The sequence below is a fragment of the Phyllobates terribilis genome, unplaced genomic scaffold (assembly GCF_046119375.1).
Source record: "Phyllobates terribilis strain yellow unplaced genomic scaffold, ASM4611937v1 Scaffold_1__5_contigs__length_1240528914, whole genome shotgun sequence".
Classification (NCBI taxonomy): domain Eukaryota; kingdom Metazoa; phylum Chordata; class Amphibia; order Anura; family Dendrobatidae; genus Phyllobates; species Phyllobates terribilis.
Genome location: NW_027362761.1, coordinates 100,988,104 through 101,005,269, shown reverse-complemented (window position 1 = coordinate 101,005,269; position 17,166 = coordinate 100,988,104).

The window sequence follows — 17,166 nt, the reverse complement described above, 5'->3', positions numbered from 1 at the left end:
GGTTGCAGCGCAAAAGTTCACAAAATTAACAACACTCTATGTTTACAATGCTGTTATTCTATCTATACACAAGCTCACCACAGGGGGGGTGGTCTCTAGCTGAGGTTCACGCAGACCTGCCAGCAAACAATGTCTCTGAGAACCTGTGTTTGGGGCCAAACTCTTCATGCCAATTGCGTGAATGCACCCACAGGGATCCCTGTGGTGGGGCCTGAGCTAAGGACTTACCGGCCGTTAACTGTTCTCTGAAATAGCTTTCTGATCGTCTGATCTGGCACTTAGCTGGGAGATCTAGGAGAGGGCCCTGACCTTGTCACAGGAGCACAGTTTCAGTCTGACAGACTAGCAGAAGGCCCTTCACGTCACTCAGATGCCTTGGGGGGAATCCAACTCTGCATCCAGCCGTAGTCCCCCCAAAGTGATTCTCTCTCTCTCTGACCAAAGTCACAGGCAAAGCTTCACCTTCACTCAAAGTTCTGTTCCGCTCCCAGCACGCTGCAGACACAGATCTTTTAGGATGCAACAGCACCAATTGCCTCCTCTCCTCACTTCCTGCTTTCACTGATTAAAACACCATCAAGTTCACAATAGAGTCCCTTTCAGAGGCAACAGAGACCTCTTGTGGCTGGAGGCTGATACCGCAGCAATGTCCACACATCTCCCCCTCACAAGCGGATCTCCATGATTTGCATTCCGAAGTGCATTCAGCATTGCAGGACATTCCGGTCCCTATTCCACCCCTCAGTGTGTCTTGAATGCAGTGATTATCAGTGAATATGAATAGTGGTACCAGAGCGCCAATAACAGGGCAAAAATATTAAAAGGACTGATTTATTAATATACACACAACGCGTTTCGGTGGACACAGCCACCTTCATCAGGTGTGACAAGCAGCAAACAATTGATCCTTATATACATTTGACTAGGTATATAATTACTTAAAAGGGGTGGGGCCAGATACAGAGTAATACCTCTATATTAACCCCTTGAGTTCATATATGCTCAATAGAGTAAAAAGGATTGTTATAAATTAATGCCTAATGAAGCATATAGGGTTCTTATAAAAAGGATTCGCTGTATAAAAACTTGTGAATCCTATAATCATAAATAATAATTTTTACATACAACATAAAACAATGTATAAATATAAAGTTATAAAATTACAATCAGTTTCTATCATTATAATTAGGGAAAAGTAGACGAAGAAAGGAAAGAGAAAAAAAATATATATTCCCCCAAAAAAATAAATAAATAAACAAAAAAAAAAAAATTAAAAAAACAAAAAATTGTATCCAAAAATTTCTTTTTTTTTTTTTTCTATTACTTCTTCTCTTTTCTCTCTCTCCTCCCTCCTCCCCTCCCTCTCTCCTTTCCCCTCTTCCCTCCTTCTCTCTCTCCTCCCCCCTGCTCCTCCATATAAAAGATATATATAATAAATTTGCTAAAATATAAAAACAATTATTTAAAAAGTTGTCTTCTCTATATTAAGGTTCAAACCTTCAGGAGACAAGGTTCCCATTTTGAAAATCCAATAATTTTCACGTGTAATGAGACGATTTAGTCTATCAGGGTGTGTATCAACTATATGATCAATGATAGTTAGTTTTAGGTTATTAGGATTTTTTTGATGTTCTTTTAAGAAATGATTAGAAACACTATGTAGGGGAAAGCCGTTTCTAATATTTTGGCGATGTTTATTTAATCTGGAGTGCATTTCCTGGATAGTGCGGCCAATGTATTGCAGGCCGCAGGTGCACTGGAGCAGATAGATCACATATGAGGACTGACATGTAAGTCTAAAGCGAATGGGATATATCTCTCCAGTGACCGCAGAGACGAATGTTTTAGCTCCGTTATCAATGGATTGACAGCATAAGCATTTAGGGACGTTGCATTTATAACATCCATTATTGCTAGTAGGAGCTGAATTTAAATGGTTCGGTCTTCTACCAATTGTTGTATTGCTGGGGGCTATATAGTTTCCTAGATTTTTACTCCTCCGATATATGACATGAGGAAATTCCGGTAAATGACCAGTTAATATTGGATCATTACTTAAAATGAACCAGTATTTTTTTAATAAACTGGATAACACTTGCGTAGGTTTACCATAAGTAGTAATCAGATTTAAACTGAAATCGTTGTATGGCTCTTGGCTGGTATTCTTGGATTTGTTGATACACAAGTTCTGTGATAGGGATCTAGTTTTGGAGAAAGCATCCTTTAATAATTTCTGGGGGTATCCCTTAGCGCTAAAACGTTTTTGTAAAACCTTAGATTCCAGAAAAAAATCCGAATCATGTGTACAATTTTTTCTGACACGCCAATATTGACCTTATGGAATATTTCTAATCCAGCTGGGTAGATGGCCACTGTCAAATTCAAGATAGCTATTTACATCCACTTCCTTAAAGTGGGTAGATGTGGATATTTTACCCGAATTGTCTATATTTATCTGAAGGTCAAGATATTGAATATTACTCTCAGATATGGTAGAGGTAAAGTAAAGACCCCAGTCGTTAGAGTTTAATTCATCAATAAATTTGGCAGCCTCCACAGTATTTCCCCTCCATATAATAAACAGATCATCTATAAAGCGGCGGTACATAACGATGGATTTATCGGTTACGTTGACTGTTTTTGAACTTAGAAAACAATAGCAAAATAGAAATAACTAATCACGTAGACACGATGTTTTTAGAACATTACATTAAGGATAACATAATACCCAAGGGATTGAGAATGAATCTCAATTCATCCTTTCCTCAGGATATTGTTTTTACTGAAAGATGGGACAGGTGTATTTCTGATTGCTCAACAACACTGATCAGATTGTTGATTGATAAAAGGAATACTCTGGCTATGCATGCTTTAGAAACAATAGCTGAAATTAAAGGAGATTTGGAGTTCTTTTCTTCATCTGCGGAATATTTTGCCACAGATAATGAGGTAAAACTAAGACTGGCTAAGTTTGAAAATGATTTAATAAATAAAAAAGCAAAAAAATATGAAAGAGATATAAAAGACTCTAAAAAAGAAAAAATCCAATCACCACTTCAAATTTCACCTGTTCCCATCATCCCTATGTGGAGAACAACTAGGGATAATCCATCATCCCCTATTCTAAGCAATGATCCTGATAACCATACAAAACAAGTGAATAGTTTTCAAAAACAGTTTTTTATGAATAAAAAACAACAAGCAATATATGAGACTCATAAAAAGAAGTTATCCATTAACAATAATTACAAGAAAAATACTGCATTTAATTCTAATTTGGAAAAAAATAATGACCTTATAATAGAGGGAATGTGTATGGAAATTACTCCTCCCTCCATATTGATCACTGATCCACCTATTTTATCCACACAAGCAGCAGATGTAGAATTTATTGCTAATCCGTCTACTATTTCCAGACAAGTAGCAGATATTGATGAACTGAACTTCACATTACATATTAACACACAGGAGATATCCCATAGTGGATCTAATATCTCAGAGCTTTCTAGTGCAATACAGACTCCTATTGCTGGGGAGTCATCTGGTCAGATCCCGATAGTGGATACACTGAATATTTTAAATCAAGGGAGACCTTCTGATAAAACAAATGGTATAAACCACATAAAACCCCCTATAAACAGAATGACATCCTTGGAATTATCTCCGATTTTGAATGAGAATAGTATCTTGATAAATCCTCAAACACAGAATGCAGTTGCATCCCAAACTAATAAAACGAAAATTACACATTTTTTTCACGTGGTCCCCGGACGTTGTCCAAAACGAAAAAGAAATTTAGGGGATGTAGAGGGAGTAGAAAAACCCGAGGCCTCAACAACAAAAATAGTTCAAATGCCGAAATTGAGACACAATCCAAATATAAAGAAAATGAAATCTTGCCAATGAACCAGAGTACAAATTCCCTGCAGATAGAAACCCCTATCGGTTGTGGGGGCATTTTTAATATTTCTAGCTATGTGCTATCTGAAGCTGAACGATCCTTGTTAGGTCGAGGATTATCTTTCTGTCCAGCTGTCCCATTTAATAATTTCACTTTGTTCTGTGATTTAAATGAATTTATAAGGAAATTGACACTAAAAAGACATTTTCTATTGGAAGATAAGAGAAAATCACATCCTATTAGTTCATGCTCAACAGTATCCCCCTCCATTCAAGAATCTAATATACCAGGCCCCCCATTACTGGAGCCTTTCACTCATGTAAATGTGAAGGGGAAAAATAATTTTTATCCATTACATCACAAAGGTTCACACCTTGAAACTTTCCAACAATTAATTTTGAGGGACCTTAGGACATTCCCCCCAATTTCTAAAAAAGTGAATAACTTGAGCTACCAGGAGAAATGTGCATTAAAAACCCTTCAGGATAATAAAGAAATAATTATAAAGAGAGCAGATAAGGGAGGGGGGACTGTGATAATGAACAGAGGCTGGTACATCAAGGAGGGCCTCAGAATCTTAGACGACTCAAACTACTACGTGAAATTAGAAGCAGACCCATCTGTAACCATTTTTTTGGAGTACAAAGGACTTGTAGCAGGGGCCTCTACAGCTGGCTTCCTCAATAAAAAAGAAAAATCCTTTTTAGACATTAAAAAATTCAAAGTCCCTTATTTTTATTTTTTACCCAAAATTCATAAAGATAAATTTAATCCCCCTGGACGTCCTATTATTTCTGGTATTAATTCTATCACATCCAACTTATCCCACTATATTGATCTTTTTTTACAGAAGTACGTTTTATCCCTAGATTCTCATTTAAAGGATTCCACACATTTAATTAGACTATTGAGAGAATTACCCCCTCTTCCAGGCTGTCTTCTTATTACACTCGATATAAGCTCTCTTTATTCCAATATCACACATGTATTGGGTTTACAGGCAATTAAAATATTCCTAGATGAGGACCCTAACTTACAAGATCCTCAAAAAAACTTTTTATTGAGGGGTATAACTTTCATTCTTGAGAACAATGTATTTTCTTTTGAGGGGGTGATGTATCGGCAGCTGAGGGGCTGCGCGATGGGGACGAGGTTTGCCCCCAGTTATGCAAATCTATATATGGGGGCATTCGAGTCTATCCACATCGCGCAATCCCTCGGCGCCGATAAATCCATCGTTATGTACCGCCGCTTTATAGATGATCTGTTTATTATATGGAGGGGAAATACTGTGGAGGCTGCCAAATTTATTGATGAATTAAACTCTAACGACTGGGGTCTTTACTTTACCTCTACCATATCTGAGAGTAATATTCAATATCTTGACCTTCAGATAAATATAGACAATTCGGGTAAAATATCCACATCTACCCTCTTTAAGGAAGTGGATGTAAATAGCTATCTTGAATTTGACAGTGGCCATCTACCCAGCTGGATTAGAAATATTCCATACGGTCAATATTGGCGTGTCAGAAAAAATTGTACACATGATTTGGATTTTTTTCTGGAATCTAAGGTTTTACAAAAACGTTTTGGAGCTACCCAGAAATTATTAAAGGATGCTTTCTCCAAAACTAGATCCCTATCACAGAACTTGTGTATCAACAAATCCAAGAATACCAGCCAAGAGCCATACAACGATTTCAGTTTAAATCTGATTACTACTTATGGTAAACCTACGCAAGTGTTATCCAGTTTATTAAAAAAATACTGGTTCATTTTAAGTAATGATCCAATATTAACTGGTCATTTACCGGAATTTCCTCATGTCATATATCGGAGGAGTAAAAATCTAGGAAACTATATAGCCCCTAGCAATACAACAATTGGTAGAAGACCGAACCATTTAAATTCAGCTCCTACTAGCAATAATGGATGTTATAAATGCAACGTCCCTAAATGCTTATGCTGTCAATCCATTGATAACGGAGCTAAAACATTCGTCTCTGCGGTCACTGGAGAGATATATCCCATTCGCTTTAGACTTGCATGTCAGTCCTCATATGTGATATATCTGCTCCAGTGCACCTGCGGCCTGCAATACATTGGCCGCACTATCCAGGAAATGCACTCCAGATTAAATAAACATCGCCAAAATATTAGAAACGGCTTTCCCCTACATAGTGTTTCTAATCATTTCTTAAAAGAACATCAAAAAAATCCTAATAACCTAAAACTAACTATCATTGATCATATAGTTGATACACACCCTGATAGACTAAATCGTCTCATTACACGTGAAAATTATTGGATTTTCAAAATGGGAACCTTGTCTCCTGAAGGTTTGAACCTTAATATAGAGAAGACAACTTTTTAAATAATTGTTTTTATATTTAAGCAAATTTATTATATATATCTTTTATATGGAGGAGCAGGGGGGAGGAGAGAGAGAAGGAGGGAAGAGGGGAAAGGAGAGAGGGAGGGGAGGAGGGAGGAGAGAGAGAAAAGAGAAGAAGTAATAGAAGAAAAAAAAAGAAATTTTTGGATAAAATTTTTTAATTTTTTGTTTTTTTAATTTTTTTTTTTTTTTTGTTTATTTTTTTTTTTGGGGAATATATTTTTTTTTTCTCTTTCCTTTCTTCGTCTACTTTTCCCTAATTATAATGATAGAAACTGATTGTAATTTTATAACTTTATATTTATACATTGTTTTATGTTGTATGTAAAAATTATTATTTATGATTATAGGATTCACAAGTTTTTATACAGCGAATCCTTTTTATAAGAACCCTATATGCTTCATTAGGCATTAATTTATAACAATCCTTTTTACTCTATTGAGCATATATGAACTCAAGGGGTTAATATAGAGGTATTACTCTGTATCTGGCCCCGCCCCTTTTAAGTAATTGTATACCTAGTCAAATGTATATAAGGATCAATTGTTTGCTGCTTGTCACACCTGATGAAGGTGGCTGTGTCCACCGAAACGCGTTGTGTGTATATTAATAAATCAGTCCTTTTAATATTTTTGCCCTGTTATTGGCGCTCTGGTACCGCTATTCATATTCACTGATTGTCCCTTTCCCCCTGTTGGGGTGCGGTAGAGCTGCCTTTAATTTATTGTTCTTTCACCTGTGGGAGGAATTTAATTAGAATCACTACCCAGGTTTTCCAAGCTGCGCTGCCCTAACCCCTCCGGAGCGCTGCCTGGGGTGTTGGTGAAGCTGGGCGTCCATCTCGGCGTTAAATGCAACTAACCTGACCACGTGATCCACCACCGAGAGATCAGGATCTGTGAGCGCCGCTGGAATTAGATGACAGCCACCAACAGAGCGGAGCTTGTGGAGCTTTACACTGGGGTTGTGCAGAGGTGCACAACTTCATAAGGTTAGTAGCCATCCTCACACCCCTCTAACAATTGCAATACTGAGTCACCCATTGCGCCTTGTTCTCTCCTCTCTTTACATATTGAATGCAGTGATTGACAGCTCAGTCATCCAGTCTGGTGCAGGGCGTGCTGAGCTATCGGTGTATTGATTGCCAGCTTGGCATCCAATCTGAGACTGGGAGGTGCTGAGCTTCCGTCAGATATTTCCTGTTCCTAATGATTACTCAGCTATTTTACTTGGCTGGCAGTCCCAGATAGCTGTAAGTCGTAGTGTAGCACCCTGAGGATTCGGCTGCTACAGGGGTATTGCACCTCAACCCAGAGGTGTGATATTCCACTCCCGGGCAAGGATGGAGAGTGGAACTGAGCTCGGTAGGCTGCATGCACTACACACATCCCATTTCCGAGGAGCAGACCGACGGTACTCCCACTTAGAAATGTGCAGGTACGACCGAGTCTGTTCCTGGCTGGAGTGGGAGGGGGGTGGTACATCCCAAGTAGTGTAGGGGCAGATAGGGGGAGCAGCCTGGGTAAAGATAGGAGCTCATTGGGTGCTGGTCACCTGAGCTCACACATAGAGGGTGTATATAAGGTGGGCACCAACTAAGAACAGGGTCAGATGCAGAGAACAAGTCAGCCAGCAGAGGAGAAGAGAGACCCAGAGTGAGAGAGGAGAAGAGAGAGAGAGACCCAGAGGGGGAAACAGCAGAAAAGGACTCCAAGATCCCAACTTAAATCCCCGGGTGAAGAGTCGGCACAGGGTACCGGATCCCAAGCTGGTGGGGGCAGAAAACACACCCTAGCCAGAGACCGGAGACCGTGGGCAGCGTTTGCCACGGTCACCCATCACATCCACCCCGAAGGCACACCACATGAAGGGTCAGGGAACCCAGGGCCAAGGGTGTCCCAACAGAAGGCCCGAGGGAGCTGGACCTAGGTGGATCACTGGTGGGGACGGCCAGAGAACGGGACAGAAGGAGAGCTCAGGGTCACGCTCCGGACTTGTTTGGGGGTTGGCTGGATCCAGGACCTGGTGGACGCAGCACGGCTCGGGTGGTCACTCGAAGCTGGAGTGACCAGTACAACATCTGCAGTAAGTAAACACCCTTAACTGCACAACCCGACTCTGTCTTCATTGCCGTTTGCACTGCACCACCACAACCCCCATCCTCTGCACCTGTCCCCCCTGAGGCTATACCCCTCCCGTTGGGGGTTATCTCACCAAGCTGCGCACCCACCATCAGCCTCAGCGGACCCTGCTGCAGCGGCGGCCACAGTGACCGCATCTCAACGGGTGGCGTAGTCGACACAAAAGAACTCTTAATAACATCTGTAGGACTGCCACATAACACTGAGCTTGACGCCCTGGGCACGGGCCGGGTCACAGCCGCTCGGAGACTACAACCCCCCATCTGATCCGGTGCCGGGTATTCCCCTCAAAAAGGAATATGTCCCAGGGGGCGCGTCAACTTTGGCGTAGTCGGCAGGAAAGAACTCTTAATAACATCTGTAGGACTGCCACATAACACTGAGCTTGACGCCCTGGGCACGGGCCGGGTCACAGCCGCTCGGAGACTACAACCCCCCATCTGATCCGGTGCCGGGTATTCCCCTCAAAAAGGAATATGTCCCAGGGGGCGCGTCAACTTTGGCGTAGTCGGCAGGATTACGTGCCCGCAACACCCGGGTACTGCGTGCCTGAAGAAAAGTGCAAGTTTACCTCAGAAAGAAGTCTCCCGCCGGTTCCGGAGGGTCCACGCCATCGGACTCCATCACAGGTCGATTCCCGCCGATTGTCCGCCATTTCCAGCTTGTTCCCGCCATCTGCAGAGTTTCCCGCCACTGGGCGACGCTTCCCGCCAAATCCGCAGATTTCCCGCCTTGGAAGAGCAGCGGACGCCATTATGGGCGTGCCAAAGGAGGGCAGGAGGCCGCCTCCCATCGTGGGCCAGGACAGAAAATGGCGCCAAAAGTGGAAACCGCCCCCACCAACAGAGACTGTGATGCTGGAGGTGTCTGTCAGCGTGAAAGAACTGCCCCTGGAGCTGACAGTCACCGAGTTGCCCCGGGACCGCCCTCTAAGTGGGAGGAGACGAAAGAAAAGAGCGAAGATGGGTGCCGCCTGGAGCAGTCTGGAGCGAGCGCACCCGGAGGCAAGAAGTCTAACGAGGAGTAGCGGAGGAGCTTACCCGGATATGGAGAGAAAGCAGAACAGCACCGGCCCGCTGGCCAGGAGTCTGCTAGAGACCGAGGAAGGAGAGCAGAGCAGCACCGGCCCGCTGGCCAGGAGCCTGCTGGAAGAAGAGCAGAGCAGCACCGACCCGTTGGTCAGGAGCCTGCTAGAAACCACGACCCCACTAGGCCTAGTGGAGGTCCTAGCACAGCTCCCCCGAGACCGGGAGGGTGCACAGACTGCCCTGGAGGGCCTCGCACGGAGGATGGCCCGGGTACAGCGAGAGACATTGGCGGAGTGGAGCCGAGAGATGGCCCAGCAAATCAAGACCCGGAGCACGCCAGCCAAGATGAGGAGACAGACCGCCTCTGAGGATGGCGCGGGAGGACCCAAGGCCGGAGACGGCGCCGAGAAGGGAGCCGAACGCATGGAGGCAGGTAAAGGGGACGCCTATACCCCAAGCCGGGAAACCGCCCACCTGCCCCAGCTCCCCGTCGCAGAGCCCGAAAGTCCCCCTGCTGTGCCCGTAGCCGCCATGTCACCGCTATGGACTAGGCCCCGACCGGAAGCCGCCGCAGCGACCCCTGTGACGTCACGCGCCTCGACCCGGAGCGTGACAAAGCAGGAAATACCACCAGCCTGGTCGCAAGGCCTAGTACCCCCGGGCGCCGCAATACCAACAGCGCCCCCTACCTCCGCGGAGCCCCCGGCCTGGTCGCAAGGCCAGGTAGCCCAGGGCGCCGCCGTCCTAACGGTGCCCTTCACCTTCCAGGTGCCCCAGGCCTGGCCGCAAGGCCTGGGCAACCCGGGCGCCACCACCACCGCGCCCGCACCCGTAAAACCAAGGGTGCCACACCTGGGGGAGGACTTGTTCAGCCAGCTCACATGGCCGGACGGGCGGCCCTTCATCTGGCCCGAAAAATACCATGAGCTGGAACGGCAGCAGAGACTAAGACCCCTGGATGAACCCCTGATTCCGGCTCCGAAGCCCGTGGCACGGATCTCGCCCCCGCTAGCGGAAGCACAGTTTGAGTGGGACCCCACCGGAGAAGATCTAATGGGGTTCACTCAGGAAACTAGGGCAGCTGCAGCAGAGCGCGCTGAGTGTTGCCGACAGCAGCTCGAAGAGTTTGCGAGGGAGCGGAGAGAGAGGCGGGTCCGGGAACAACAGGCCCAAATAAGGAGCGCCGAGCAGAAGAGCCGGACCAGGAGGGACCCCCGTGCAGCGCATTGTCCCCGCACCATCGGGACAGTGATCAAGTTCAACCAGCAGCATGGGTGGGGCTTCATCCGAGACAACAACACCCCCGGCGACGTCTTTGTCACGCGCAGAGACGTGGAGTCCCATCTGCCGGAGGGGCACAGAGGTCGTGACCTCTACATCGGAGACGAGGTCACCTTTACCCGGCACAAGTGTGCCAAAGGACCTTACGCCCTCCACGTACACCGCCTGACGGAGGAGGAGTTGCGGTGCGAGGAGGAGGAGCAAGAGGACCCGGACGGGTCTGAAGTTACAACCAGCTACAAGCAAAGAGCAGGAGGAAGACGCCGTTGAGTGCGGCAGAGCAGTAGATGTAAATAGTTACCCGACCGGGTACCAAAGGAACTGTTGCTACATATATATAGTCCCCGTTGGGACCAGCATGAGTGAACTTTTTACTCGTTATTCCGTAATCCATACCAGGCTGAGGACTGTGAGCAGCAATTCCCTTCCCTTTACCTGGCCGAGGACTGAGAGTGGCCAACTTCCCCTGTATATAGTTGCGCTTCCTAAAGCGCCCCCTACCGGTTTTCCAGGAAAACCAGTTTTCCAGAAAGACTGTCGCACTTTACCCGGTCACACGTTGCACAGTGACCGGAGGAGGAGCCAGAGGCGACGAGAATGTTTTATTTGCTAATATATGTTGTTTTATATGTTCATGAAAAAAAAAAAAAAAATGTATGTTTTTGGTGTTTTATGTCTTACAGCCCGAGGACGTGCTGTGATTTACCAGGGGGGAATGTAGCACCCTGAGGATTCGGCTGCTACAGGGGTATTGCACCTCAACCCAGAGGTGTGATATTCCACTCCCGGGCAAGGATGGAGAGTGGAACTGAGCTCGGTAGGCTGCATGCACTACACACATCCCATTTCCGAGGAGCAGACCGACGGTACTCCCACTTAGAAATGTGCAGGTACGACCGAGTCTGTTCCTGGCTGGAGTGGGAGGGGGGTGGTACATCCCAAGTAGTGTAGGGGCAGATAGGGGGAGCAGCCTGGGTAAAGATAGGAGCTCATTGGGTGCTGGTCACCTGAGCTCACACATAGAGGGTGTATATAAGGTGGGCACCAACTAAGAACAGGGTCAGATGCAGAGAACAAGTCAGCCAGCAGAGGAGAAGAGAGACCCAGAGTGAGAGAGGAGAAGAGAGAGAGAGACCCAGAGGGGGAAACAGCAGAAAAGGACTCCAAGATCCCAACTTAAATCCCCGGGTGAAGAGTCGGCACAGGGTACCGGATCCCAAGCTGGTGGGGGCAGAAAACACACCCTAGCCAGAGACCGGAGACCGTGGGCAGCGTTTGCCACGGTCACCCATCACATCCACCCCGAAGGCACACCACATGAAGGGTCAGGGAACCCAGGGCCAAGGGTGTCCCAACAGAAGGCCCGAGGGAGCTGGACCTAGGTGGATCACTGGTGGGGACGGCCAGAGAACGGGACAGAAGGAGAGCTCAGGGTCACGCTCCGGACTTGTTTGGGGGTTGGCTGGATCCAGGACCTGGTGGACGCAGCACGGCTCGGGTGGTCACTCGAAGCTGGAGTGACCAGTACAACATCTGCAGTAAGTAAACACCCTTAACTGCACAACCCGACTCTGTCTTCATTGCCGTTTGCACTGCACCACCACAACCCCCATCCTCTGCACCTGTCCCCCCTGAGGCTATACCCCTCCCGTTGGGGGTTATCTCACCAAGCTGCGCACCCACCATCAGCCTCAGCGGACCCTGCTGCAGCGGCGGCCACAGTGACCGCATCTCAACGGGTGGCGTAGTCGACACAAAAGAACTCTTAATAACATCTGTAGGACTGCCACATAACACTGAGCTTGACGCCCTGGGCACGGGCCGGGTCACAGCCGCTCGGAGACTACAACCCCCCATCTGATCCGGTGCCGGGTATTCCCCTCAAAAAGGAATATGTCCCAGGGGGCGCGTCAGTAGCTTCAGATCTGTGTGGTTTGTTTCTCTGTGCCTCTTTCTTTGCTTATAGATCTATTGCTGCCAGACCTTGGACCTCTAATACCCAGCAATTTCCTGGTGACTCAGCGTCACAAATCCGCAGACAACCATTAATTACCTAATTAATAGCATACAAATATGTGTACGTGTGTTGAATTTTTGTATGTGGCGCTCATACTCAAAGCTGAATAAATCAAGATTTTTTGAAAATTTAGTTTCCATTTTTCCAACATTGATGTCAGTACCATGTCTATCTATAATATGATTTCCATAATTCCATGACTTTTCCTTCTTGTTGCAATTTGTGTTCATGAGTGTATTTTTTTATTGCTATGTTTATTCTTTTGTGCATATTTGGAATTTTAAAACAATGCATCAGTGCTATAAATTAATTTTATAATATTTATTTTTATTGCTATTACAAAATTATTGACCTTGTGTATTTGAATGTACAGCATATGAAAGCACATAATATACTACACATTCAACATTGACATTTCTAACAGAAGATATCTTGACAATGTAGCTGTAAGGCCCCTTCACAAAAAGTGTCAGGTAGTGTTTAAATAAAGTATTTTTTTGTGTGTTTTTTTTTATTACTGGGTTAGTAATGGGGCTGTCTGAGGCTAAGGTGTCCACCATGCAGAAATGCTGCAGATTTTTTCCACATCTCCCTGGCAGGAAAAATGCATGCAGATTTTACATGCGTTTTTCCTGCCAGGTAGAAGCATTTGTCAAGCGTTTTTGCATGCATTTCTGCATGCGGGTTATCAAGCGCTTTTCCAAGCGATTTCAGCATCACTTGGAAAAGTGCTTGACAACTTGGTCACACTATATAAATCCATGCAACCGGCATGGATTTATATAGTGTGACCAAGTTAATAGTTGAAAAATAGAAGAAAAATGGTAAAAAAAAACAAAAACATACTTACCTTCCGATGGCCCCCTGTCTTTTCTCCGGTGCGTCCGGTCTCTTGTGCGGCTCGCGGTGGTCTGAAAGGACCTGCGGTGATGTCATTTAGTTATGTGACAGGTCACGCGAGCGCCTACGTCAGTGGTCGCGTGACCTGTCACGTGACTAAATGACTAAATGACGTAATGGAAGGTCCTTTTAGACCATCGCAAGCCATTGGGGAGCCAGGACCCATCATACAGGAGACCGGGGGACATCGGAAGGTGATGTGTATATGTTTATTTTTTATTGTAAAATCTTTTTTTAACAGGTACCATGGTACCAGGGTCTGGAGGAGAGTCTCCTCTTCTCCAGACCCAGGTACCATCCGCACATTGAATCGCAGCACATGCGGATTATCATTGGGGACCATGGGGCACCTATTACCAAGCGTTTTTTAAGCATTTTCGCTGCTGAAATTCCACAGCAAAAACGCTTGAAAAACGCATAGTGGGCACGCAGCCTGATAGACACCTCTCCATTACTTAAACCAGGGCTTAATGCCAGTTGTGTTTTTGGACAATTCACAGCTGACATTAACCCCAACGCACCAGGTCAATCGGGAAGAGCAAAGGCGAAGCGCTAGGATTGGCGCATATCATGTAATTTGCCACTTCTGATGCTGTTATTTTTAGGCTGGGAAGGGCCCAATAACTATGAACCTTCCCAGCCTGATAATATCAGCTCACAGCTGTCCGCTTTACCTTTGCTGGTTACTAAAAATGAGGGGACACCACAGCATTTTGTTCATTTATTTATTAGGTTATCTATCTATTATCTATTTATCTATCATCTATTTACCCCATATCTATCTATATATTTATCTATCTATCTATCTATCTACCTCTTTGCACATTTTTAACATCTAAAAGTCTGTAATTTCTATTCTGCCTTCTATTATGTGTCACACGGATGGCACACGGATGGTATACTCATACACATGGAGAGCCAAAAGAAAACTACATGGATAGAAACAAGTGTTGTAGCATCGGCGTCTCTGCCTCCGGCAAGGCAGAGAAGCCGTTCCCCTTACAGCCACGTTCCCAGTCCGGCGTCCTCCTGCTCCCCTGCTCTTGCTGCTGTTGCATGCACCGTACGCAGCTTCCCGGGCACTGTGCTTAGGGCGCACGTGCACTCCCTCCCTCTTAAAGGGGTCGTGCGCGCCGTCCTAAAGAGTCCCTGGCCAATGGCCGAAGGACCACTCCTATATTAAGCACCTCCTCCAAAATGGAGGTGCTTGTGCAAGGTGGTTGTTGTGTGCTAACACTCTCCTCAGCCCTCAGGTTCCAGTGCCCACCAGTCTATCTCTCAGCCGTGCCCACCAGTCTGTCTCTCAGCCATGGCCGCCAGCCTGTTTATCAGCCGTGCTCGCCAGCCTGTTTATCTACCATGCCCGCCAGCCTGTCTACCTGCCATGTCCGACGGATATCCTACCCAGATCACCTGTCAGGTTACCTGCTGTATCCGCCTGCTTGTCTACCCGGATCACCTGTCTAGCTATGAGCCGTACCCGACTGCTTGTCCACCTGGATCACCTGTCTGGCTACCAGCCATACCCGCCTGCTTGCCTACCCAGATCACCCGTCAAGCTACCTGCCGCTGTACCTGTCAGCCTCAGCCACCTGACCCGTGGGAGTTTCCTGCTCTCACACAAGGTTGGTCCCAGAGTGGCACCTGGCTCCCCTGCCCGGTCCCTCCTTGGTTCACGGAGTCGACTAAGCCGCTGTGTGGCCAGGGTCGGTCCGAGTAGGCAATTAGTTATGCCTTTCTGGTCCCTCCTTGTATCCCAGCACAGAGGTTCCGCGTAACAGTTTGCACAGGCCATGGAATCTGGTGGCTCCCAGGCTCCTTCGCTCTCAGACCTGTACCAAGAGGTCTCACGCCAGAGAGCCAAACAGGATACTATCCTGTCAACTCCTGCCTGGACGTGCTGTCCACCCCGACTGTATCCACCTCTAACCGCACGGCACCCACTCCGGTGGCACCTCAACTCAGTGGCACTGTGGCATCTGGCTTTGGACCCTGGCTATCTGCTCCTCCACGTTATGGTGGTGACCCGGCACTATGTCGAGGCTTCATAAATCAGTGCACGCTGCACTTTGAACTCCTGGCACACCAGTTCACCTCCGACCGGGCCAAGGTGGAGGTTATCATGTCTCACCTTACCAGAGAGGCATTGGCATGGCTTAACCCTCTGTGGGAGAGAGGGGATCCTCTGGTGTCCGATCTTCAGGCTTTCCTCGGAAGGTGTTTGATGAGCCCAGACGAAAATCTTCTACTGCCTCCTCACTTCACCGACTCCGCCAAGGGAGTCTCACTGTGGGCCAGTATGCCGTACGTTTCCCAACCCTCGCATCCAGACTTGCCTGGAACAATGAGGCCCTGGTGTCCACCTTTTGGGAGGGCCTTTTCGGATGGATCAAGGATGAGCTACCTGGTCGTGACATACCTCCCACCCTGGACGACCTGGTGTCATTAGCAACCCAGATTGACATTCGTTTCCTGGAACGCACTAAGGAGATGACCCGTGAGAGGAAACCTCCGCGCCTCGCTCCCGTATTCCCAAGTCCAGTCTCGCAACCTGCACTCCCCCGGATGTCTTCTCCAGAGCCGATGCAAATTGACCAAGTCAAGATGGTCAAGTCTCGCCAGGAGACCCGTCGTGCTGAGGGGAGTTGCTTCTATTGTGGAAATATTGAGCATCAGATGCGCTCAAGCCCGGCGAGACCGGGAAACTCCAGTGTCTAGGAACGCTCGGACAGGTCATCCTAGGCAAGAGTTCTTCCTGTCTGCCCTTGACTCTGTCCGTTTCCGTTACCAGTGGTGAGACCCGCTACTTCGAGACTGCCCATCTGGATTCCGGAGCCGCTGAGAATCTCATCCAACAGGCTATTGTGGAGCGTTTTCAGATTCCTACCATACGTCTGGCGGAGCCTTTAGCAGTTTCCTCTGTGGATGGAAAGCTTGTCCCTGAAATCATCTTGTTGGTCACTGAGTCGGTGACTCTTCAGGGGGATATGCTGCACTCGGAGAAGATCTCCTTTTACGTACTGTCCAGTCTCTCTCATCCCATCCTGCTTGGCCTGCCTTGGTTACAGAGGCATGAGCCCGTCCTGAATTGGAGCTCGGGAGAGGTGCTCCGTTGGGGTCAGGAATGCCATAAGACATGCCTGGTTCCAGTTCGTCCTGCTCGACCCCCATCTACTCCGGCTAACCTACCTGGCCTGCCAGCACTTTACTGGTCCTATGCGGACGTTTTTGATAAAAAGGGGGCAGAGACACTACCACCTCATAGGCCATATGATTGCCCCATCGACCTAATACCTGGTGCTACACCTCCTCGCGGGCGAATCTACCCCTTGTCGCTGGCCGAGACCCGTGCCATGTCTGAATATATTTAAGAAAATTTTGCAAGAGGATTTTTCCAGAAATCCACCTCTCTCGCTGGAGCAGGATTCTTCTTTGTCAAGAAGAAGGATGGCTCTCTCCGTCCTTGTATTGACTATAGGGACCTAAACCAGATTACCAT